General features: G+C 40.5%; 1 protein-coding gene across 2 annotated transcripts in view; it reads right to left on the bottom strand.

Annotated features, from left to right (window-relative positions):
* Nucleotides 1–26,756, bottom strand: part of SEMA5A (semaphorin 5A) — a 452,903-nt gene that overhangs the window by 337,615 nt on the left and 88,532 nt on the right. For both annotated transcript variants that reach the window (XM_054578336.1, XM_054578335.1), the window contains exon 2: nucleotides 12,273–12,365. The gene's annotated coding sequence lies outside the window, so the exon portion shown is untranslated. The remainder of the gene's footprint in view (nucleotides 1–12,272; nucleotides 12,366–26,756) is intronic.

Here is a 26,756-nt window from a genome sequence, read left to right as displayed (position 1 = left end):
GCAGAGGGTTTTTTTTTAATGACAACCCAATTACGTTTAGTCTGCAACTGCTAAAATTAAGACTTAAAACATGCATTGACATATAAACTTGGAAAGAAATATGGTATAAATACACTTACATTTGCAAAAATGCATTCTTCACCACCGACATAAATGACTTCTTTATACCTCCCTAAGAAGAACATGATCAGATGTAAAGTCAGTAAAGTGATTTGACCCGCTCTGTAAGGTGAACGTTCCTAATATGTCTCCTCATAATTCTCAAATCTGCACAAAGCACTTGTCTGAGAAGGTTTCAGCTGCAAATATTACTTTGTGCTGTCCCTATGACGGGTTCCATGACCAGAACACATACAGAGACCCTGGTGATATGCTGAGCTGGGAAACTGCAACATCAGGAGAACCAGCTATTCTGAAAGGAGGGTGGTTTAGTTATATATACAAAATGGGGTGAATGTGCAGGGACGGACCGACTCTCCATTTCTTTAACAATGTTATGTGCCATCAGTTTTCTCTCCTTTAGAGAGAGAGAGAGAGAGAGAGACAAGAAGACTTAACAGTGGGATGCAGCCCACCGGAGCACCAGTCCTTACAGCTTCATTGAGTCTTTCTGTTACCCAGCTCCGTCATCTCCAGAATTTAGCAAGTAACAGCATCATAGGCCATTTTGTTAGGTGGTAAAGAGAGAGAGAAACATATTTCCCATTCTGCCTGATCCTCCCAACATCTTTCAGCATTGGCTTTTTTATTCTGTTGAATTTTTATCAGACAGTTATTGGTATCAACAATAAAGATGTTTTATGTTTCTAATCCCCAAAATGGTGGAATAACATCAGTCTTTAAAAGGATAATGGGAACTCCTTTGCCCTCATTGACCCCATCTGAAAGCCTGGATCCACATTCAAATCGCATTATAATCACAGGTGATATATATTCTCTGGGTCTCACAGACAACTTGTACATAATCATTGAAAACCCTGATCAGTTGAGGCAAATCCCACCTTTACATTTTACTGCCCTCAGTGAGCTGCACATTATTCACTTCAGAAGAGACACCAGCACCGTACATACATACATATTACCTGAGATCTGAACACCACCTGCGGCAGAGAAGGGGGATCACATAACATTAACATCCAGGCTGACTGCAACTTAGGGTGCTGAGGAGTGATTGCCAACCCCAACTGACTTGCTCAAAATGGCATTCGTGAGAGGTGATTCTTTGGGGGAAGTAATGGACATGTTTTTGAACTTGATGGTGGCAATGATGGTCTCCTAGGTACATTTGTATCTCCAAACTCAGTGACATCTATACATCAAATATGTATAGCTTTTTAGATGGCAATCATACTGCAATAATTTTTTAAATGAGCCTTTTCAGATTATTTATAAACTAGTTTCTATATTGGCAGTTTACTCATAAAAATGATCCACTAGAAAAAATGCTTATTCTTTAATTTAGTTCATCTCTTTTAACAAATACTTGATCACTGTACCTTCAAAATTATGCCCACGCCTTTCACAATGGCCTCTGTGTGGATTCCGGGTGGTCAAACCTATGACTTCTCAACATACTGTCCTATAGCCTGGTTTACAGTAAAATACACATGTCTCAAGAAATCTTAATGGCCAGTGCCAGATGTTATTTTAATGGACTGTGAGAAATGTAAGCCTTCAGCTTCACATTAGCAGGCCAAATGCATTTCTCTATGATTGAAAATCAATGTTCTAAGCCACTGATAAAACTCTGGTGACATCCTGAGCTTCATAGCTTTGATCCTCCTACAAAAGGTGTTAACAATGCAAGCGCTGTTAACTGAAACCCTTGCGGGGAATCACACGTTGAGTGGCTCTCTGGCCTGCATCGCTATCTGCTGTATTATTAACAGTGTGTCAGAGAGTCTCCTCCACAGCACGTTTCAAATGTTCCCAGATTCCTTTAGTCAATAAGTGGGCTGACTGCTGCCTGAACTGACATTGAAAACGTGAAACTCATTAGCACACATATTCGCCAGGCCTCTCCAATACTGAACTTTCACTAGCCCAAGTTTCCTGGAAAAATACATAAACAATTAAAAGAACAGGGTGAGAAAACAGTGAGGCAAATTTTTATGTCATAAAGTAGCATTTTGCAATAAGGGGAGACTGAGGAGATCATTAAAACCCTTGTCTTGCCCTGCCTAGTGCCTCCCAAGATTCAATTGAGGAAAGACTACTTTTGAGAACAATAGGAGACTAAACTGCTGATGGGAAGAAACAACGAAATCAAGGCTGAAAGAGCTCCCATTACATACTTCATTGTAAGAATCTGACCTTATTCCTTATAACCAGAATGGCATTTTATGTTACAACCATGGGGAATTTTGCTGCTAAGATGTTGAATGAAATCTCTCAAGGGGAGAATTAACTCTGGGATTTCTTGTCACTTTTAAGATCACTTCTGAAATACCAAAGTACTACTATATTAAGGGAAATATCATGCAGACTCTACCAACACCCTCCTTCTAAGTTCCCACACCCATAGTTCTGTCTGAGATGTGCCTTTCCTCCCCATTCTAGGTGAGAGGCCCTGGATTTTAAATACTGTCACTCTACAATGCCTCTCTAATATCTATCTCTGGTTCCAATCGTTCCCAAAGAGTCCATACTCACATATATTACTGTCTACTCCATGCAACTGGGTGAGAAGTGAAAGCTGTCAACTCCAAGTTGGCATGGCCCTAGAATTCTTGCTTTCTCCTCCAAAACCTACATCTCCCCAGGACTCCTATCTTAGTACATGGTCCACCTTCCACTAACTTTCTCAAGTCCAAAACTTACAATTCATCCTTAATTTTCCTTGCCCTTTCCACAATGCCAACCAATTAACTATTTCTAAAAATATGCCAAATCCATTGAGTTTTCTCCATCTGCACCAACAACACCTTAGTCTGTGCCTCTGTCATGCTTTGTCCAGTCACCTGCAAGGCGCGTCTTCCTGCTTCCCCTCCTGCTACTCAACAATCCATTTCCCCAATGGCAACCATGACAACTTGAATGAAAATTTTAAAATGCAATCAAATCCTGTTCCACCACTGCTTCTCCTAAGGCTCCCCAACACATATAAAGAATACCCAAGTTTTGAATCTTGCCTTTCAAAGCCCTACATAGTCTAACTCTTGCCCATCTCTGTGGTCTCAGTTCATACCACTCTCCCCTTCTCTACCACACACAGGCCAATCCAAAGTTGACCTATTCACTCTCTATCACACAACCCTATTTGGATTCTCTAACTACTTACCACTCAGTACTTACCACTACAAGATAACTTTCTTATTTATTTTGATATAATCATTATGATCTTTCGCACCTAAAATGTATGCTCTGTGAGAACTGGGAGCCTGTCTTGTTTGCTAGTAGATCTCCAATGCCTAAAAGCCTCACACATTGCGTGTGCTCAATAAATGTTTATTGCAGGGGTGAAGCAGGGAGTGGGATGTAGGTTGTTTCTCTTTGTCACATTTTTTGAAATTTTCAAGAAAAGTGGTCAGTGTGTTATGTCAATAATAGAAACACAGTTTCCAATCAGACATTAATTGGGGTGCCCGACAGTCGTTGATGACCCATGTACAGGAAGAGATGCTTCAGAGGCACCGTTGGTTTACACAGATGTTTGCCTATGAAGAATTTTTATTTGAGACGGACCGCCAATCATGTGTTTTTGGCAAGGAAATTACACAGTGAGTATGGGTTCCTACCCTCAAAATATTTGCTAGCTCAGTGAAACAAAACCAAAACACTATTTTCAGAAACCTATAGCTGCATTATTTTGCAATAACATGCAAACTAGGCAGGTTCTGTTGCCTTATAATTCTTTTCTGTAATATTCCACCATGGGGGCTCCCTTGGAGACCTGTAGGGAAAGGGGATGCTGAAACACACACTGGGTAATACATAGTATTCACTGGGCTCGGCCGTCCAGATGACCTGAGTGACCCTGGCAAGTTTCTTTCCATGCCTCAGTTTACTCATCTCAAAACTGGGAACAATAGAGCCAACCCTCGGTTCTTGTTCTTGAACAATTCAGTTCTCGACCAAGTTGTTCATGGAAAAAATGTCTCAGTTGTCTAACAAAACTTAGGGTCTCAATTGCCTACCTAACAACACTTTCATGCTGATAGCTGTATGATCAGTCACGTGTCTCTCAGGTGACAAAGAAAATTTGGCTTTTTAACAAATCATTCCTCAAACAGTTTTCCAAAATGAATTAAGTTTGAAAATCTAGGTTCCACTGTATTAGGCCTTGCTTTGCATGATGTTGAGAAGAGAAAGTGGTAGAAACAGAGCAGTTATACCAGTGCCTGGGAGGCAGGAAGTACTCAAATCATTTGCTCCATTATTATGAATTATTACTAGGCTATTACCAGTGGTTTGTAAAATGTTTTATGAAATGTTGCAGAATCTTTATTAAATTCCCATTGTCACTGCTACATTACCAGAGGCTGTTAAATGACTTCCACTAGTGAACTGGTCCCAGTCCTCTTTTAGATCAAAAAAGTGTGACTACTATAGACAGGTGAAGGTGACATAGTAAGATCTACACTTTACACTGTCTACACTTGGGGAACTGGCCTGGGTTCAGAAAAAGAAGCAACTCCAAATCAATAAAGTCTTCACAAATCATGCTCCTGTGGTTAGAAATGTTAGTTGAAAGTGTATCTGACCATTTCGGATATGCTTAAGAAAATGTAAGTTGCTTTGTAAATGTTGTGCCATAAAGACAGAACTTAAGAAAATAAGAGTGAAGGGTAGGATATATACAAGACACTTAATATTATAACCACAGAACAATGTTAGAACATAATAAATCACTTTTTAATTATTGCTATTACTATGACATCCCAGAATAAACTTCTAAGACCTTTACATAGATCATAATAGATCATTTTTATACCTGGTTTATGAAACAATCTTAGAAGACCATAACACAGTACATAAAAGAGAAAGTTATGAGAAGAACTTTATCAGCTCCACAGAAAATATGCCAGTGGAATGATACAGTTAGCATATGATTATGTGCCAAATTGAGTTAAGAAGGAAGGAATTCCAGAAAAATAGAGAAAAGTCATAGTTACTTGGGAGAAAAGAACCAGACCCGCCCACTAGAAAGATGTTTGGCTCAGTGATAATATTTTAGAATGAGCACTAACGTGGGAACGCATGGTCATACACATGCCTCACTGAGGGGGTTCCCTCTACTTTGGCACCTACTGCGTGCCCAGCCTGTGGATGCCTCCTACCTGCTACTCACAGCCATGAGCACAGGTGTCAGAATGACACAGGTACGTGTTCAGGGATGGCTGATAAGAAAGGGGGCCGACTATTTATGCTGTTTGATGAAAAATGTGTGTGTGTGTGTCTGCATGTCTGTATTTCTGTGTGCACGCATGCATGCAAGCTCACAAGTGCTTGTAGCAACAAGTTAGTGACAGGCCATTTATTTTAAAGGTGCTGTAGACCTCTGATCCTCCCCTGTGAGGTGGGTCCTTCAGGAGCTATCAGTTAATTTACCAAAAATTCATAATTAAGCCATGAAGCTAGACTTCAGTACAGTTTTAGACATTTATTTCAGTGACCTTCATGAGTCCCAATAATAGTGTTATCGATGTCTCTATTTCTATGTCTATATCTTCTATGTCTATAAACATACCAGTCTATATCTATATCAATATCTACTGATTTATGTCTACATATACATAATATGTATTACATATTATCTATATGTCTATATACATAATATGTATATAGATTACATAAATCTATATGTCTATTTATATCTATGTCTATGTCTACTTATATATATCTATATCTGTCTGTCTATGTACCTGACTATTCAGCCCAGAAATGTGCTCCCAGCAGAGCAGGGACTCCTTAAAACACATTAGTGTTGAACATGTACACACCAGAAAACTCATTTACAGAAAGTATGATTTCAGGGTTCTGACCTTGGCTCAGCCCCATGCCCTAACAGTCATGCTGTGCTGTGCTATTTTTACTTTAATAATATGTACTTCTTGAAGATGGTACTGCTGAAATTCCACCATGACTCTCATAGTAGGTCCAAATGCTCATGTGAAGAAATGTTAAATGCCAGGAAGGAGTTGACATCTGACCCCACAAGGTAGGGGAGGGCCGCATGGGTCTTGGTCCTCATGTTCTTTGATTACTCCTGCCCTCCTTTTCAGTTCTCTGTACAACTCATAGACAAGCAGCTCAAAGAAAGAGACTTTGGAAGGCTCATGCACTCTCTCTTGCCTTTGATACACTATGAATGATGTTCACTCATGTGGAAAGCAAAAAAAAAATTATTCAGAAGAGCAGTAGAGTGAGAGGCCACAGATGGGCAATATGGGACAGTCTACAATGGCTACAGCAAATCTAATTATTCAATTACTGAAAAAAACTAAGAAATAAACTCCTTAAATCAAATGAAGCACAATGAGAAGGCTAGAGGAGCCCATTTTATCACCCTGTTAAGGGCCATTAAAGAAGTTATGTTTTACAAAATTTCAACTGGAAACACTTCATTACATAACTCATACATATTAGACACTTATTGTGTGTCAGAGTGTTAAGTACTGGAAAGATACACTCAATCAAGTCAAGGGTCTCACTGTATGAAGAGGAAAGACTATGTGCACAAAAAAAAATACTACAAAGAATCCAACCTTAAATTATCATTGAATAGACATATATGGGAATGCAGAGACACAGAGAAGGTGCAACCTAATTGGTCTAATCATTAAGAGGGAGGAGAATGGTCTATAGAGGAAGTGACATGTAAGCTGATAATTGGTGAACTAGCAACTATCCACTCACTGGACAATATGGAGAAAATCATACCAAATACACAAAACCATGATTGTCTAGTAGACAATCTCATTAACTTCCAGTTCTGTGTCCAAATTAAAGTTTTGTCACTGGGTTTGAAAAACCCCAAAAGACCCATCCATCCATCCACTGATCCACCCATCCATCTTCCATAAACCCATCCATGAAGGAAATAATTATTGAAAGCTTTTTATGCCTTAGCCCTTTTCTATGCCTGGAGATGGCACAGTGATCAAAGAGGCAAAAATCCCTGCTGTCATGGGAACTACCTTCGGAAGGTGGGGCAAAAATATACAAATAGTGAGAATGGTGGGGAAAAAAGTGTGGTGCCCTGAAACCATATGCAGAAAGGGCTTCAAGGAGGTGGGAGAGACCCGCTGTACTGCATGAACACTGCTGACTATGACTCCCAAGTGCAATGGGGACTGAGTTTCAACAACTGGATTTAGCAACATAATGCTGACTGGTGACCTTCTCAAGTCAGTACTTACAGAAAGACTGGGTAGTCAAAATGGGTTCAAGAGAAAATGGAAACACAGGCGTTAAGGATAACAAATATAAGCAAGCCTTTTTAAGGAGTCATTCTGTAAAGAGGAGAGAAGTGAGTTGTAGATGGAGGATAAATTAGCGTCAATAGGTCATTTTATTAGGATGGTAGACGTTTGCATTCCTAAGATTCAGCAGAGAAGGGAAAATAAAAAATGGTGATGCAGGAAAAAGAGGTAGGAATTGTTTAAGAATGGGATATCAGTGCCTAAGCTGGAGTTGCAGCCTCAATTAGAATTAGCCAGAGTAGCCACCAGACAGGATGTGTGACTGGCCAGCTTAGGCAAGTGCCTTGTCTTCAAGACATCACAGTAGCAAGGAGGTGGTTTGCTACAGAAGGGAGAGTGATAGTTCTCAAAAGGAGTATGAGCTCTGGGCTATAAGCAGGGCAGTTACCACCACATCCCCCCAAAAGTCTGACTATGGTAAATTAACTTAGGTGCACCCCCATAAATCCGCCACACCAGAAGTGTAAGATCTGTTTGCTATTCTTAGAGTTGGTTCTATGAAATTATGGTGGTATTTACTTCCCAGAATCTCCTGACCATCTTTCCAACCTTTGCTTTTTCTACTTTTGTTTAACCAATAGTGGTTACTGCCCAAACTTTTAAGCAAAAGCAAATGAAACAAAAATGACTCTGATCCCTTGGTGCCCTGTCAGGCTAAAAAAGACACAAACACACATGAAAATCACATGAAAAGCCCCAGCAGATAAAACAGGAACTGACTAGGGTGGCAGCCCTGTGGCTGGACAAGCCTCTCCAATGCCCTTCTCCTCAGATCACAATGCAGGAAAACCCCCAGGTCCCCGAAACCCCAAATCCAAGCGCAAGGCCATTTTCATACCCTTCAGAAAGTTCTGCCAAGAAAGATCTCATGAACAAGGAAACAAGGGCAGTTTCCTTGTAAGCGCATGTAAACCTTCAAATCCAAATAATTAACTGCACACGCACATACCCCTCCAACGGGGGCCTGAGAATGAACAGACCCATGTGCCATGCCCAGCCTGAGTTAAACACAAAATGAAGGAAAGAAAATGGAATCTGAACTTGCCCACACATCTGTGAGTTACAAATATTTATAGTATTCATAAGGCCAGCAACCTTCAGGACAATAACATACTTTTGCAGACATTCACTAAAACAAGTGGAAAAAAATAAAAAGGTCAAAATCCCATACAGAAGAAAACAGAAGGAAAGAGAACAAGGTTTCGGGAAACTTTCCAGTATGGAAATTCCAGTGCATCCTAATGTGGATAATGGGAGCAGACAACCCTCCTGGCAGTGAGTTTGACTCCTGTGAAGTGAAATGCATGTGACTCAACAGATCAGGTCTGCACGGGCCTTTCCAGACCGTCTTACGGAGATCTTCCATCAGCTGACTAGACAACAGGGCAGGAATAAGGAGTGGAGTCCACCGTTTTAGTATTTCTGACATTATTAAGAATGACAGGCTACATCTTTATCCCACAATACAGCCATGCAGCATGTTTAAGCCAGTGATGTATTCATATCAATAATATGCATAAAAATGAACAGCAACTATCACAGAATGAAATTCCTATCAGCACAGTGTCCGCTACTAAAATACCAAGTCAATAAGCACAGTTTTTTCCACATGTAGTCTGTCTCCAGAAACTCAGTCTGATTTCTCGTTGCCTAATCCTTGTCTCAAATGATGTCCTCTCACTTTCCTTATGTTACAGCCAAGAAATCTAGAAAACCAAGAAAAGTATAGACGGATAACCACGCTGTGGCCCAAATTGCCCAAACCCAGGTGAACCTCCAACTGAGAAAGAGCAAGCAAGCTATCTTTTGGAACTAATGCCCTGTGAAACCATTATTGCAGGAACATCACAACTACTATTTTAGGTGAGTGCGCTAACCTCAACAAGCAAGGACATAAGCCTACACATCACGTGATTTAACCAGCGTTGCCTTGGTCACCCAGACACACCACGTAACATTACATGTAAACACCAAACATTAGGTAAGAGGGTAAAATGAGAGGAAAAGAACTGTGATAATGATTTATTAATATTCAACATAATGGGTTAAGTACTTTTAAATAAAATATACTAAAAGGTGGTTGTTAAAAACAGAGGTAAAGGGCGTAGTATATCTCAAAATGCAGAAATTAACCTTTCTCTTTTCCTAACTGAAAGAGAAATAAATAAAAGAATAAAAAAATTCAATTGTCCACTGTGAATCTAGCCTCTGTAGAATGAAGCAATGTGCAACTGAGATCTTCCATTTATACAAATATTTTAATTGTCTGAATATATTCATGAAATTAAAATTGAGGGTTGATTTTTGTCAGTGAGAAAGAACAGAGGCAGAATAGAGCTGTGAGAAAAAGCACAAAAGTCAATATGTATTTTCATATAATGGAACTTTTTCTGAATTAAGGAATTGAGCATATTTAGTGAGTATATTTAATAAGTAGAAAGTAAAGAAAAATTATTATTTTTCTAAGCAGTAGTTGAAATAATTATTTAAAAAACTGGGCAACACTACACTAAATTTCTTTAAAATTAAAAGGATAAAATTGATAAGTAAATGAAATGGAGGAAAAAATACAACAAAGAATTAATATTCTTAAAAATAAAGTCCTAAAATCTATAATAAAAATTCTGAATCTCAACAGCTCAGCAAGTATAAAATAAAAACAAACAATCCCCTCACATACATGTGTTCTCTCTCTCTCTCTCTCTCTCTCTTTGTCTCTCTTTCACATACACACACACTTTCTCCAAGTAATGGCTAATAATCACATAAGAAATCAACCAAATAGCATAATGAGTAAACAATGACACATATAAAAGGAAAGGAATACTAACAAACTGACAAAATAATTAATGATGATACTCAGTGAAGGTTTAGTAAAGTGAATGCTCTTGCATAGTATTGTTGAAATATAAATATCTGCAACACTTTCCAAAGCTAATTAGCAGTCTTACTAAAACTCTTTGGTTTTGAAATGTAAGTCAACCACAGCTATTCTAGTGCAATGAACTAACCTTCAACTAAAAGAAAACTTTACAGTAACAGCTGCTGTTGTGGATAAAATGTCTACTTCATTCACCAAATTTCTGCTTTTCACAAGGCAGGAGATAGTGTGACCTACAAAAAGCTAGAAAGCAGGATTGGAATCAAGTGTAAGACATATGCGCTTGTTGTGATCATTTCAACATTGTCTATTATTTTTGTTAATTAGAAATAATATATATGTCCAGCAAAAAAGCAGGAAATTACATATAGTGCCTTTATATGATAGGATAGTATGACACATAAATGAGGGTCATTAATAATTTTTAATACTATGATATGTTATTATAATATATGTATAATATACAAGTATATGTTATAACAAATTAAAAGCAATAAGTAAAAGTTCATGTCTAGTAGTATTAATTCAACTCTGTAAGTTACTAATCTTTTTTTAATATACTATAAAAAACTACATTAAATGCCAACAGCAGCTGTCTTTGGTGGAGGGATTAAGGGTGAATTTTGCCCTTCTTTTATATGGAGGGTGAGGCAAAAATAGGTTTACAGTTGTTCATATGGTAAATAATATAATAATTAATAACTAATAATACAAGAATAAACTCTGTTTCACATACTCACAACTATAAACCTACTTATGCTCCACTTTGTATTTTCTATAATGAGCATTCACTATTCACCATTTTAATCCATTTCCTTCATTCTTTCAGATTCCAAACTTTAAAATTTAAAACTTTGGATAGTGAAGATAAGGCTTATAATGTGCCAACATCTTCAATTGCAGAGTTAATTTGTTTACAATTTGGAACATGTTAATATATATTCTGGTAGATTTTATAATACACATGACTTATGGGTAGAGAGTACATGTTTCTATGTTTGTGTATGTGTATTTTTAAGATGAATAGGATTATGTTATATATAATATATAATATATTAATATGTATTATTAATATTAATATAAATATATAATTCTGAGGTTTCTTTTTTCCAGTTAATAAGGTACCATATATAGCTTTTCATTACTTTTATAATCATAATTTTATTTTTTTATATTACTGCCATTGAAGTGAAGAATCCATTTCCATCACTCATAGAACAAGTATTGTACATTAGGACCAGTGGCTCTTGAAAAAGGCATTATCTCCAAAAGTTCTGCCCATTAGACTCATGGACTTGCTACAATTATTTATTTCTATGAAAGAATGAATGAACAGAGTAGTTATCTGCTTAAACTCCTTAAAGAAACACAAATTAATTGGTTTTTCTTTGTCCATCATTCTAGATTAAAAAAAAACAAAACTGTAGAGTCCAATGGGCCTTAAGGTGTCAGAGTACACTTTGTAAGAAAAAATTAAATCACCTCACCCCAAAAAATCACCTTATTTGATGTATGTAGCAAAGGGTGCCCCATGTTATCCCATGATTTAAATATGTCAACACTGTTCAACCTTGACTTTTGTAAACATCTGCTTTTGCTTGTAATAAAAGAGGGAGATTTGATACCAGAACACCTTTGTGCAACATAATTGTCAGATAGCCCAAAATAATTGCATGTTTGCCCTAAGCAGTATGCATATGGGTGCAAAATAAAACTGAAACCAGGAGGACAAGCACACTGTGGACCAGAAGACGCTGTGTCAATGGTGCCCTGTCAAGACTCTGGGTTTCCTGAGTAAGGCATTAGCCCACAACAGTTTTGCCACAAAGAATAGTTGTCTTTCTGAAAGCTTGCCTATTCACTGCCATTTTAACAGCAGAGATAAGTGAAGCTCATCAGCTATCACAGTATCACAGAATGTATAACATTGTTGGGTTCTTCACTTCCCACTTCGATGTCTGACTTACCAAGGAGGAAAAGCGTGGAGTGTTTCTTCAATCATGTATCACACTAAAAATCCACAGCCATCTGCTCACTCAAGTCGAACTCTCATACCAACACTGCAAGAAAGAAAAGAAAAAAATGATCCTATCTGCCCAGTTTTAAAATGTTGGGGTCATTGCTCATCAATTCTAGAAAGTTCCATTTGTGCTACACACAACCAGATTAAACTGCTTTAGCAATGTAAGACTTAAAATAGAGTGACACCAGATAGCTTAAAAATGACGAATAGGATAGTCCTGGCTTAGTTAACATCTGTGAACCAATGAATTTCTTTCTTCAGAAAAGGAATAATAAAAATTTAAATGCTGTTAACAAACAAAAACAAATCTTAGGGAACAACAGAAAACAATGGAAAGGGCCTTCATTTCAAACCCATTTAATTACTTTAAGCAGTTTGAACATAAAAGTTAGATTGGTTGTGTGAACTTAGTCATTTTATGATGGCTATTTCATGCCCTTTTTTGGAATACAGTACCCTAAGTAATGCATTCTTAAAACAGAAGATTAAAGGCAGAAGTTTTAGAATAAACTAATAACAGAAATTTGAGTTTGTATTTTTATTTACATGTTGATTTAGTAGATGCACAATGTGAAACTTTATAGGAAAATAATTATAAACCATAAAAAATGATTCACTTTACTAAAACCAAAGCAAGACATCCAATCTCCTCATCCAATTTAACATGCAAAAGTCCTGAAAACTTGAGGTTGTTGTGTGATAGAAAGTCTACCATAAAATATCAGCCTCCCTAGAGCCATTTTTTCCAGGAAATGGGTCTCTTCCCACTTTTTATTCATAAGGGAAATATGTCCATTATTACTTAAGGATGCCTGTGACTTCAAATACAGCCCTTCAGGGCTCACACTTTCTCTATTGTCCTTCTTCACACAGTTTCCTTCTCCTCTCCACATTTTGCATCTTCTGGCTGCCATAAACCTGGAACACACTGATGCTGCCTATCCAACACACTTAGGCAGCAGCTGAGAATGATGACAGGAAAAGGAGAACTTCCCAGAACATTCTGGAACATTCTGGTTATTCCTCTATGCAATAATTCCCACACCATCTTCTTCAGTAATTATCTAAAAGCCATCTGCCTGCAGAAATTAACTGAATTACAGCATCTGGAATTTTGGAAAACTGGTGTCTGATAAGGAGCAATTTTGAAGTCCCCCAGTTCGGAGGTCAGAAAGCAGTAGCTAGGTAACATTGTCCCTATGAGTGGTTACTGTCTCCATAAGGTGCCTTTGGTTAATTCATGGGAAGCAAGGAGGTGATCCAAAGCAAGACTTTCAGAATTGCCCAAGAAGGCGCCCACAGCCCAGGTGCGCTGACACACTGCAGCGTACTGGATTCTGATATGGTCCCAACAGAGTCTTTGAAAGTTCTTGACATCATCCTTTGGAAAGGAGAACGCACAGATGCAAATCTTTGAGGCCAAAAGAGGATAAGAGAGCTCTCCCCAAGGTAAGGAGGCATCCTCAGCCCAGGAAAAATTCCTAGGAGCAGCCAATTCTTTGTTCCAACACCAATAATATCTCCTATGGGTGTGGCAACAAATATGTTAGTTGGGACTTCTTTGTTAAACAGCATCGTTGAATAAACCAACCTTCTCTCTGGAGCCCTAAAATCTGTTTCACAATTAGAGCTAACATTTGCTTGTATTTGTTTTTATCTTAATCAAAATTTAAGTAATAAAGTTGGACAGATCTACTGGTTGCTGCCATGAATTCTTGGAGATTTCTATCGGCTCCCACGTGTCCGAATTAAACACAGGGCTGATAATTAGGTTTGGAGGCTGAGTTTTCCTATCTTCCCCCAGTGAGGTCATCTATTAGCTGATGAGGCTGCTTAGCTAGGACATCCAAGTGTGAGGCCTGCAGAAGGTGGTCAATCTCTTATACAGCAAAGGGGCTGAGGCCAAAAAGGACGTTGTGAGGATTCAGAACTGCTGATGGAACTAAACAACAAATACTGCAGGAAGGGAGCATCCCTGCTAAATCCAGGCCTCTTCCTTGTGAAAAGGCAATGAATGCTCAAGTGACAGGATGCCCAGCACAGCATTCACATGGCTCAGGGGACAGGGGACAACACAACATTCCCTTGAGTCAGGTGTCTAAACCAAAAATCAGTTCCAACAGCAGGATCTGGGCCAATAACATACCCTGAAAGGTTTTACTATGCCAGTGTTTATATTAGCAATTAAAAAAAAAATTTATCACCCTGGGGCAAGAAGGCCAGTGAACAGCATCAGGACCCTCTGCGCCATAAGGTCAATCCTTGCCCGGGTAGGAGTTCCACCTTCCAAAGGCATATACATGATTCAATACAACACTCACACATACAAGCAGAAATTGCAGCAACAAAGCAGTGACCATGAATAGGAGCTAAATTAAAGTCACAGACAATGACCCCTTTGAGTCTGAAGGCTGAGCTAGTCCATCCTCCCCAGTGAGGTCATACATTAGCTGATGTATAAACCATAAATCACTGGCATATTTCCTAGAAAATGAAGTAGGTACAGAAACAACAAAGCCCCAGAGGCTGGCCTCAGACTGGTAGGTGAAATATTTTAAGGTGGATATTTAATTACCCATTAAATAAGAACTGCTTATGTTTTATTAATATATAAACATTTTCATTTGACTCAATCCCATATTATTCTTATTTTTTTTCTCTTTTAGCTTAGTATCATCTTTAGTAGAAAGTCCTTTGCATCATAATTCTCAATCAGAGCCTTGCCCCAAAAAACCCATCCCAGATACACATCTATGCAGAACTAGCCCTCTGCAAGGTGTTGTGATTTATGAATGATAAGCCATTTCCAGGATTACCCTATAACCACCTTCACAGGCTCTTAAAATTGTCTCTAAACTGAAATGCATGGATAAAATTTAACCATCAGTTACAGCTTACTAAGTGCTCCTCAACAGATGCCTTTCTGCTAAAATATGCAAACTTCCCCAGTCCATTCTACCCAGAATGAGAAAAAATATGGATTTAAACATTGTCCTAAAGATCAAAGGTCAGCTGGGTGGTGGCCATTATCTTATAGATACATGAGAGAAATTAAAATTTCAGGCCAGTCTTACTAGCTCAATTTAGAAACCAATGACAGTAAAATAAAAAGAAATAAAATAAAACTGGACGAGACCACCTGGCATCATAAAGACGTTTAGTGGAGGAATGGAAAGAAACCCAGCAGGACAGGTTTAAGAAATGTATGAGCTATTGGGCTACGGTTTCCCAGCTTTCAAGAATTTTACCAATGACTATGGAGTTTGAGAAACACCTTGTCATCTGCCATGAGGTGAGTTAACCACCATGCACAGCACACCCCATGGCCATTGTAGGCGGGTAGATGACAGAGCAAAAACCGATTATGTTCTTGGTAGCTCACACCAGGCATTGTCTGATTTGTCTGCTACATAACTCAGTAAAGCTATGAAATTGCAGGAAAAGGAGGTTACTTCCAGGTGGCACAGTCCAGAAAAGCTTCCTAGGAAAAGAGCAATGTGATCTGGGCTTTGAGGGATGGGTAGGATATTAAGAGTTGATGAAGATTATTTGAGTGGGGTACATTACAGGTGAAGCAAATGGTAGATCAGACAGGAAGACCTGAGAATCCTCAGATGAAAGGAAGAGCCATTTTGGCCAGAGCTATACTGAGTTGCAGCATGAGCATCCGGTTCTGCCCCTAGGGCAGGATGAATTCATGGAAACCCCAACCTTGGGGCCCTCTGAGGTAGGAGTTCTCAGGAGTAAGGACTGAACTGGGACACGTGAAGCAAAGCAACTCTGCTAAGGTGGAAAGTCAGGACTGGAGTGCAATGAGAATTGCAGGTGGAAAGCTGGCCTCATGCTCAAGTTTGTGGAGGAAGACAAGGAAGCAAACAGAATGGGTTCTAAGCGGGAGGCTGAGGGGCAGAGAGGAATAGCATCAGGGGTGTGTGGACCAGCAAAGTAGCCCCTGACACACACTCCATTGAGATCAAAGATGGAGAAAGGCTCAAAGGAGCTGCCTTATGAAAAAGCAAACAATTTAAAGAACATTAACATGAGAAAGAGAATGGACTTTGCCCAAAGGAAGGAGTCACTGAAGGCTCAGTGGAAGGCCAGGCAAGACTGGTGTTTAGGAGAATCCAATGGCAGCTCTGCACAGGATGGGCAGGGAGGGAACAAACCAGGGGGGTGAAGCTCTGCAAGAGAATTGAGATTCTAACATACTTTTTTAAAAAAGACTATAATTCATAGTCTAGCTTTTTAAACATTAGTTGTATAGGAATAGTCAAGAAACTGAGCCTGTACTAAGTGAGGAATGAATGTCTTTGGACTTAATACTATAAACAATGAGAATCAGAATTTTCTCACTAAAAATCAAACTACAAAACAAGTACAGGATATTATTGTTGTTTGCTCATTGGTCCAATGCCCCTGGTTCGGTCTAAAGAATCCCTCTCTCAGAGGTGGAATGAGGTGAAGGCAATCTGTTTACTCTCTATTTACATACTTGCTCCCCTTTCTGACACTAACCCTAACTTTGCTTTTCCGGCATTGTCACCTCTGACTGTCTCTGTCATTCCCTTCAAATACATGTGCCTCACTGGATGGTGCGTGAAGAAATCATAGTGGACATTAGGTTAAAAAAGATGCTGCCTGAAAGAAAGTTGGGCTCCGATAGCCTGGGGGATTATCAGAAACTCCCAACCATTCAAGAAAAGAAAAGGAAGTGCTGGCAAGAGGAACAGAGGAAGACATCAAGGTAAAAATGACAGTGAAGAGGGGACAATGGAAAGGAGAGGGAGGACGCATGAGAACAGGAGGGAGGAAGCAGCCCGAAAAGAGAGGTGGGTGCTCTGCAAAGGTGCAAACGTTTAAGGACATAATCGCAGGCAGCCTGGGCTCCAGGCAAGCAGGAGGGTGAGCCTCTGCTCTTAGTGCCCCCACATTCCTGAGCAATTCAAGACAACAAAGGGAATAGGGAAAGCTTGAGATTGATGAAGAAAGTACATGGCAAAGTTTGGGCCTACAAGCGCCATTCCAGCAGCCACCGGTCCCCCTGCCCCAGTCGACACTGCGGAGGGTCAGAGGCTGGCCCATGGAGCAGGAGCATTTTAATCACCCCACATATAAGACTGCTCACCGTATTGTATTCAAGACAGGTCAGGATTCAAATTTGAAACTGTGTTTTATTTTTGTTTTTTAAATATAGGTCTGTTGATTTGTTCAATAGTCCCTTCTAAACTTTGAACATGGTTTGACATTATGATGTGTAAATGCTGAGAGCTGGGTTAGAAAGGGATGTGATGTCACGGGCCTACCCTTAGGATGTTTTCTGTTTGAAAGACATTCCTTCACCCCTGGGTTTGCCTGCACTGGGTAGCCTGTGGATTCTATGCCAAAACAGCATCTAAATTAAGTAACATGTCCATAGGGAAACATCAGTGCAAATACTTGTAGCTATAGAAAGTTAGCAATCTTACACACACACAAAAAACATGTGGCACAACAAACATACGAGGACATTTAGAAATCAGCTTTTGAGAGTTCTAACTATACAACTATATTACACTGCAAAAAATAAATAAATGTATTGCCTTAGTTTCCATATCAGTGTGTATGACCAGTAAGACACTTTCTCCTGCATCCCAGCTGAGTGCAGAATGTATGGCATAAAGCCTTGGTTACATGGAAAGGCTCTGTCCTCAAGGAATTCGCCCTTTAGAATAGCTTTCCCTTAAATCAGAAATGATTAGTAACCAGCTAGTTATTTTCTGTACAAGTAATGCCACATATTGGTCAAGATCATTAAAGAATCTACTTGATAATTATCTTGTGTACATTTAAAAAGAACAAGTGCCACATGTCACAATTTCCCTCTTGGAATCTCTGGCTATCTTAGGCGCCAAGTAGGAACACATGGAGACCAGCCCCAGGGATGGCTGAGGTTTCATGGACAGTGTGTCCTCACAAGGGAACACAAATCTCACATTTGGGTCATGTAATGATGTAATCTTTGGGCTCTGAGACTAGCAGAGGCAAATCCACCTTCCTTAACAGAAGAGCAGGCACTTTGGAAAGTTGTATCCAAAGACAAAGATGCACCAGGAAGAAACATGAGCTTCCAACTCAGAGCCTTCGCACTCAGGTCCACCCGAGACCCTCCTCTCCACCAGTCAGTGGTCACTATAAAATGGGATGCCGTAGAAATATGAAACACAGCTGAGACCTGAAGAAAAGAAAGGCAGAAACTGGGGATTTTATTTCTCTAAGCATTGACTAATCCTAAGAACATTTGGGAAGAAAACTCAATTGTTTTCCATTCAGTCTTTGTGTAGATCACCCTTTGTTGAGTATATAAAGCTAGCTGGAATTGCTGACCTTAAAACCAGTATAGTAACTGGAATAAAGCTGGGTAAAATACTTCTTAGTCGTATACTCACTCATCAGACAATGAGATGTGTTCTGAGCTGCTAAGAGGCATGGGAGCAGAGGGAAAAGAAAGAAAGAGGGCAAAAATGACTCATTAAAAAGCAAACAAGTTGCCAAAAAACCATCAACTGCTCAAAATGAGCAATTTCTAAAATCAGCTCTCTGGGGACACCACGGTCTCTGAGGAGCGACCACATTCTTATTTCTGCCACCATGTGCCCAATTTTCAAAGGGCAAGATCGTTTTTCATGTAGGCAATTTTGAAGCGCTTGTACAAGTGGTCAATTTGCATGGCAATTGGACCCTCAGCTTTCATTCTGACAGCTAAATTGATCCATCCTTTGTAGACTACATTCTCAGTACCCGGGAAGGGAAGGGTGTCTGAGGCTTTTTGAAAAGTGTGGTCTCTCAATTCTTGCTTATTCAGAACAACATATTAGACAAGACTTAATTTGTAAGCAGTAGCTTGCCCACACAAAAGAGTCAAGTTTTAACTCGAGATCTAAACTCAAGATTCTAAGATCAAGATTTAACTCTAAAAAAATTATGTAACTACTATCGCTCCTTAGCTTTTGTTAAAGCAAGCACGAAGGACTGGGCTTGTATATCAGCCTTCGGTGATTGAACAGGAAGGGGGAAATACAGGCCACATAGTAAACATACAACCAGCACCGATACCTCCCCAGAATAAAGCTGAACTAAGACAAAGGTTGGCTGCAAGAGCATGGAGAAGAAAAGGGGCTTACTGATCCCAGGAAAGATGGTGACTGTAAAATTCATGACGAATTATTAGCGAAATGGCAATGGTTTAAATCACTTGGAAAAATATTTTCCTAAAAGAAGAACATATATTTCTTTAGAAGTTCCTGCCTACAAAGGATGCTCTCTCCAGCTCGATACAGAGAAATGAAAAGATGTTTTCCTTCAACTTGTTAAGGGCAATCAGATTAGTACAAACACACAGCCAATCCAGCATGCACGTGGGGCTATGTCAGTCCAGGGTCTTCCATGACTAAATTTATTTTGTGTGCCTGGATGCTAATGCTCCCAGTTGACATGGTGTACAGTGATCTCGACCAAGCAAATTGTGTTGGACTTAGAAGTCAAACTTAGAAGTTATAGTTTTGGTTTTTGGCTTAAACTCAACAAATACTCTGAAGTCATTTCAGAATGTTTGTCTCTCTGAAGACATGAAGAATAAAAGACTTTTATATCCTCCTGACTCAGTCCTAGTGACCTCTTGGGTCTTCCATTGTCAAAGGTGGGCACCGAAGCCTGAAGAAAGAAGACACATCCCATTTTTGCCTTACGATATGCAAGTAAGTGAGTCATTCCCCCAAACCATTTGTTTCATGCTTCTGAGACTACAGAAGCCTTAGCACTGATTGTGTAGCATAACCAGAAATCTAATTCTGTTCTATTTGTCATCCTCTCAATATAAATTAGTGATAAAAATAAGAAATAGGCTACTATGCATTGAACCAGATGGTATATTACCTTCCTATAAACACTGCTGTGTTTAGGGTGTTTATACACGTGGGGAAATAAAAGGATTCTTTTTGTTTTGTTTTTTTTTTACATTTGGCAATGAGTCATGTCATCCATTTCAGCACAGACTGTACTAAAACATCCTCCCCACGAAGAGCCAGCACAGCTTCCCTGATGTTTAAAAACAACCATGGCAGCTGCCTTGGATTAGTCATGAAGTCGGTTGCCCATCCCACAGCCTCCATCGAGGAGACATCTGATCAAATCTGACTGGCTAAATGGAACCAGAAGGCTGGGCGTATCCTGATAAAACCTGCTGGGGAAGAGACCTCTCCTTTGTAAGGGTCAAAGATCCTTCTTTCATTTCCTTTGCTGCACACACCCTTCAAAATTTCATCTCAGGGGCCTAACATGACCTGCATCCCTCACTCCGTCCTTGGTGAGGGACACCATGGACCTAAAAATCACACCTGGGAGAGGAGCGCCAGATAATCTTAGGAAATTTCTGACCTCACCGATGATTAAAGGAGCCACCATTCATCACTCACCACGACATTCAACAAATCCCCACTCCTTAGAGCTGAAAGTAAACAAGACCAGTTTGAAATGCTCCACATTTAACAAAATGGTGTTTCATTATTTCCCACTGACTCGCTCTGTCCGCAAACGTAATAACGCAGGTAAAGTGCCTAGGACGGTGCCTGGACATGGTAAACCCACGAATGAGTGTCTACCCTGCCCTTTATCCCCACAACAGTGAGGTCAGGCTTGTTTCCTTTATAAAAACTGTCAGGAAAATAAACCTCTACTTTGTTGGATCAACAGTATTAAATTGACCAAGTGTGTTTGTTTGTTTGTTTTTTCTTTGATTTTATAAGCTTGCTGAGACAGTAATTCCCTCCCTGGGGTATGTGTGAAATTTATTTATGACTCTGAATCCAGAACTCTATACTTCTTGCCCTTTATATTATCTTATTGGCTTGCCCTCATCACCCAAGTGGTTCATCCTGAGACCATTGCTGCACTCCTGCTGGCTCTCTGACGTTCTAGAGTGTCCTTAGTGTCTCCCTGTGATGTAGTCGCCTCTCCTCTGTTGACCAGGACTCGGGGGTCTGCCTCTGGTTTTCTCTGTTGTGAATTTGCTGGCCCTCCCTGTCAAGAGCAGTCACCATGTCATATTCAACTTTGAATCCCCAGGGCCAGACCAAGTAAATACGCATGTTCAAGAAAGACATGGGATGAGATTTCCTTCATTTGACTTCAGGGTGTGCAAAAACATTCACAGACTGGGACGCAGCCCAAAAGCCAGCTTCTAGAAGAGACTCTTCCAATTTGAGGTAACACTGTTTAATCTAACATCAGTCAAAATCACCCAAACTACACCTGGTGGAAGTGGATTCTGCCCCCTTCTCCTACAGGTCTAAAATGTGCCAGGTCCTCAGCAGGTACCCAGCCAGGAGCCGCTGTGTTGTGCTGGAGAGAAAATCTCACCTTCCTGGCCCAAGGCTCTAGGCTTGCCTTGATCTCATCTTCGCTCAAAATAAAATTATCTTTCCACATTTCTTTAGAAGGTTTTCAGGTCTCAGCACCTTGCTGATGCTACTCAAGACAGGTTTGAGCTCCCCACTTTTTTTAACATCCTTTTCAAACTCCTAAAAAATCCAAACTGATTGCAGATTCCCCCAGGCAAACATAGCAAAGTCTCCCCTATTCTAGCTTATTAAGCCGATTGGCAGACACAAGGATCCTTCCACAGACTCTCTGGGGAAGCTGCATCCACTTCCCCTGCCCAATCCAGAGCCTCCCCACATACTCAGAAATGTCCCACAGACAGACAGGTGCTCTGTCATGACCAGAGTCAAGACAGGGGAACAAAGCCAACCCAGTGGCCAACAGTGACTGGTCAGAAAGACTTACTCTTTAGAAATACAAACATTTTCTTTGTAAATCTCATGTCTACACTAATAATTCCCTCAGTCAACCAGTTTTTCATAGATATCAAGTCTCCAATTTCTGAACTGGTGATATTCCCTTGACCTAGAATGTTTCTCATGTAGCAGTTCTGCAGCCAACGGTTAAAACAAAACTCACCATTTTGCTTCCTGGGCTTCCGTTCTCTCTCTAATCCTGGGCATCAGGCACCTTCACACGGGCAGCGTCCGGAGAGTACTCGACCTTGGGCTGGCTGCCTGCTCACCAGCAACCCTCCCTACTCATTCCTGTGTCCCTTCTCCCCAGTTAACTGCAGAGAAAAGCCAACTTTAGAGGAGCTCCTTGGTCACCGTCCTGTTTTCTGTTTCATGTGTGGCTTTAGAAAACATGTACGTGCTCTGGCCAAAATGAACATGAAATTATGATAAGGCTTATCAAATTAAAAACTTAGAGGCATTTTAGGTAATTTAGCACCAGAAAGTCCTGTTCTTAGAGGCATTTTATAGTTGACTCCAAAATGTGCATTTTAATCTCAACATAATTAGGGGTTTTTTTTTTCACTCAGTTAGTTCACACCAACCACTTTTCAGGCCTATAGAAATGGTGACGTTGCTTTATAAAAGCAATAAGCCTAATAACTAAATCCTGAGCCTTAGGAAAGGTCTGTATAACTCTAGTGTTGAAGGTAAAGCAATGACACGGAAGATAAACTCAAATGACAACAGTACACAGACCTGACTAAAGTGTTAAATTAAGATGCTCTTCCCACATTCAGCCTCTTATCCACGTCCCTTCTCTCGGACCGCAGACACCCAGAAGCTGCGTGGAGTGCTAATGTCAAATCTGTCTCTCTCTGTGCACACACCCCATCAGAGAGACTATCATCTCAATATGAACTGTCCTATCATGCAGCAGTCACTGTGAACTCTGGTGAAATTCAACCATAAAAAAAAAACCCTCATTCAAGTGGAGAGCTGATAGCATTGTGGGGGAAGGTGATACATGGAACAAAATGTCCCGCCCTGCTGGCCCCTCACTTCTTCCTGTGCCTGGGAGTGCACTGGGAAGACGAGCCATGGCTATTCGTTATTTACAGACAGTTTCTCAAGTCATGTCCCTTCCTAAATACTATAAAAGAGCTATATATACATCAGAAAAGAGACATGAAATTTGGGTGACACCAGCTTTTCCCAAGGACTCCTAAGGTTATCCACCAAAACATAATTTGATGTCACGATACAATGTCTATGGGCATTTTTTCATAAATTACTCATACCCTTCAAATTGGGTGTCTCCTATTTTCATATTCTAGGGCACAAAGGAGTCTGTCAGCAGGAGCTAAAAAAGATGCAAATTGATCACAGTCATCTGAGATAAGGAAGGGAAGGTCAGAAACGGCCTAGGTTTCATGATCTTCCTGTGCAGTAAATCTTGGGAAATGTCAGCTTCCTTATCCTCTTTCTTCTCTTGACCAAGGATAGGCAGCAGGTTTCTTCTTTGCAGACAAGGCACTTCTACCTGACAAGGTATGAGCACCAAGTAAGACAATGATTCTATCTGAACCTCCAGTAGAAGTACAGAAAACAATAACCATGACAGAAATATGAATAATTGAATGGTTTTAGCCCTACACCTACTCCATTTGGTGTCAAATGGTAAACTGTCTGTAGGAACAGACCCTCCCTCACCCCCTTCCTTCGCCTTCTCCACTGGCTTCATGTCCACTGCTTAGCCCTGCAGTTCAGCATGGGCGCTCCTGGGGCCCCTGACTCTATGACAGGCCTTTAAAGAACGAAAGGGCAGAGAAGTTACAATATGCTTCCCTTCCTCAAGGGCAATCACTCCAGAAACTGTCACTGCACAGAAGACATCTTTATTCTAACTGAAATCACCAGCGGGAGCCCCCCCTCCTCCTCAATCCCAATTTGCTTTGACAGACCTATGGCTGGCTGTCCAGGAGCCGCGTGCTTCCCAGAACGCGTTGCCACACAGGAACCCTAGAGAGGAGCGGCAGCACGGGAGACACCGCTGTCAACCTCAGCAAGTGTGCGTTGCACTTGGCCATCCATACTCTTGCACCCCAACCAGATTGCCCCGTCCCCACCCTTGAGTGTGCTCACCAGGGCGCAGGGGCTGGCACTGTTTCACAGGGAACTTTCTCAGCCATGTTAACAGGAGTGACGGTGGGTGCCCACACATCAGGCCATACTCTTTAACCCAAACGAAACAAAACTTTCTTTTTGCTCACAGCCACATACTCGCTAAACAAAATTGTAAAGGAGAAACCAGAGGTGCAATGTTATGTTGTAAAATGGCTACTGCTGTGCACATCTTGCTGCACAGATGTGTGTCGTTTCCTCACCAGCTTCTTATTCGAGGCAGTGTTTATTACAAAAGGGCCTCAGTCACTACTCTTCTCCAGGTCAATGCAGAAGCACTGAAGTCCAGGTTCAATGATGCCATCAGCAGGACAGGCAGGAAAGCTTCCAAAGGGGTCTGATCCATCACCCAGGGAGAAGGCCTGTCTTGAGAGCTGACTCAGATCCTGTGGCATCTCGCACGCATGATGCTGCAACCTCCAAGGACAAGTTTAAACATCTACTTTGCACCTACGGGGTTCAGAGCACAAAAGGGTCAAATAACTCCAGACCATTGTCGTTCATGTGGCAACTGATACTGATGAAAGCAAAAGAAAATAAAATTGATTCTCATTATTCACAAATTCCATATTTGTGAACCTGCCTATTTGCTAAAATTTATTTGTAACCCCCAAATGTGCTGTTGGCTATGAATTCAAAGCTAATGAATCAATTATATACTAAATAAGATGTCTTTAAACAAAAATACACATAGAACAAGATTATTTATTGATGGGTTGAAGATGTTGTGGGCAGAGGCTCACAGGAGCTTAGCCCTCCACGCCCCTTAGGAGCAATGGTTCAGTGTTAGCTAATTCAGTGTTGGTGATGACTATCTAGAGAAAGCCTGAGGACCATGAATAATGAGGGTGGACTGTAAGTACTGGAGGATATGAGCCACAGATAAAATATCAGAGCAGTGTCCCCAGCTCTGCACAGGAATGTCCGAAGCTGACTGACGTGAAGGCGGGTGGGCTGCAAGACTGTAAGAATGTTGTGCGTATTACTCAGAGGAGAACCCCCTCCCTCGAGGGAGATTGGGAGTCAGGCAATAGAAATTCAAAAGACACAAGCTCCCTGATTATTCCCGAAACACGAAACACTGGCCCTCTCGCTCCAGTGGAGCACATAACTCCTGGTGCTCGCTGCAGACCACAGGGGCCCTGGTGCCTGGCTGTCTGGCACAAACTGCACCGTGGGGAGGGACCTTTCTGAAGTCATCCTACAGTGAAAATTAGGCCGCTCAGAAACAGAAACCTGAACAATTAGCGAGCATCAAGGATGACGAGCCAGAGGCAAGGTCACTCGCCCAATGCAGGCTCTGACTTTAGCTGGCAGGACTCTTCGGAGCTCGCATTATGTAATGTGAACCAGACCACCGTCTCCTGCATCTGATAATGGTTCCTGCTCCCTCTATTTAAGGGATGATTACAGTCTATAGAGTTGATTGGGTCTCATTACGCTTGAGATAATATATTCCTGACAACCCAAGCTATTAACTTGAACTTCCAAATACCCACACACGTCACACATGGCCCCTCTGACATATTCTCATCTGTCATGCACTGAATAGGAAAAGTGTTTTCTCACCACACAACATATAAAAGAGGAGAAGTTAACCTGATACACAACAGCGAGTACTGTTTTTTCTAAAGTCAAGTCTTATGATTCAATGGAGTCACTTTTAGGACATGGAAATCTTGAACATTAAAAAACAAAACAAGCAATCTACAAATGCCATAGAATACAAAGGTCCACAGCTCTTGCTTTTTGGATTTTTGGTGGCCTCACAGCTCTTGTCCTCCAGAAACTACTCCCCTTTTATTAAAATCTTAAGAACTGTAACAACTACCTTGCATGGAATTGGCTTCCTTTTGGACTACACTCCTTCTTTCACAATTTAAAAAAAAAAAAATAAGCATCTTTCTCCACCTCCACCTCTATGGTGTTAGTTGTCTATAGAAAGTGAGAAGAAGAAAAAAAAAACAGAAATAGTGCATGTGTCCTCAGGCTAAGAAAACATACTGATAAGGCAAATTCAAGAAGAGCGGTTTCTATCAAGATCACAAAAAGTTAAGTTGGTAGGCTCTACAAATACATTCATAAAGAAAATCACAAGAACCTAGAAGAGCACTAAATCAAGTTCACACATTATGGATATGAGTCAGGCATCAGAATTTTTATTTCCCCAGCATCAGACAGGGATTTCTCTGGCCTGTACCCTGAGGCTATGATTACTGCAAACTAACCACACCTCTCCTGGAGTTTCCTGGTTAGTTCGCATACAGTCAGTTGTTTCTAGAAAAAGCAGCAAGCCTGGGAGGCAGTGTGCCAAGAGGAATAGGCCAGAACAGGAAAAGGATTTGAAACTGGGATCAAGCAATCCTGTAATAAGAAATTGTGAGAATTAAAAGAAATTAATGACTATTCCATCTGGCCTTTCAGTCAAACCTGGC

The sequence above is a fragment of the Pteronotus mesoamericanus genome, unplaced genomic scaffold, assembly GCF_021234165.1.
Source record: "Pteronotus mesoamericanus isolate MK-2021 breed Mesoamerican mustached bat unplaced genomic scaffold, CSHL_Meso_final contig_50, whole genome shotgun sequence".
NCBI lineage: Eukaryota > Metazoa > Chordata > Mammalia > Chiroptera > Mormoopidae > Pteronotus > Pteronotus mesoamericanus.
The sequence above is the reverse complement of the archived record's forward strand: the minus strand, read 5'-3'. Positions and strand labels throughout refer to the sequence as shown.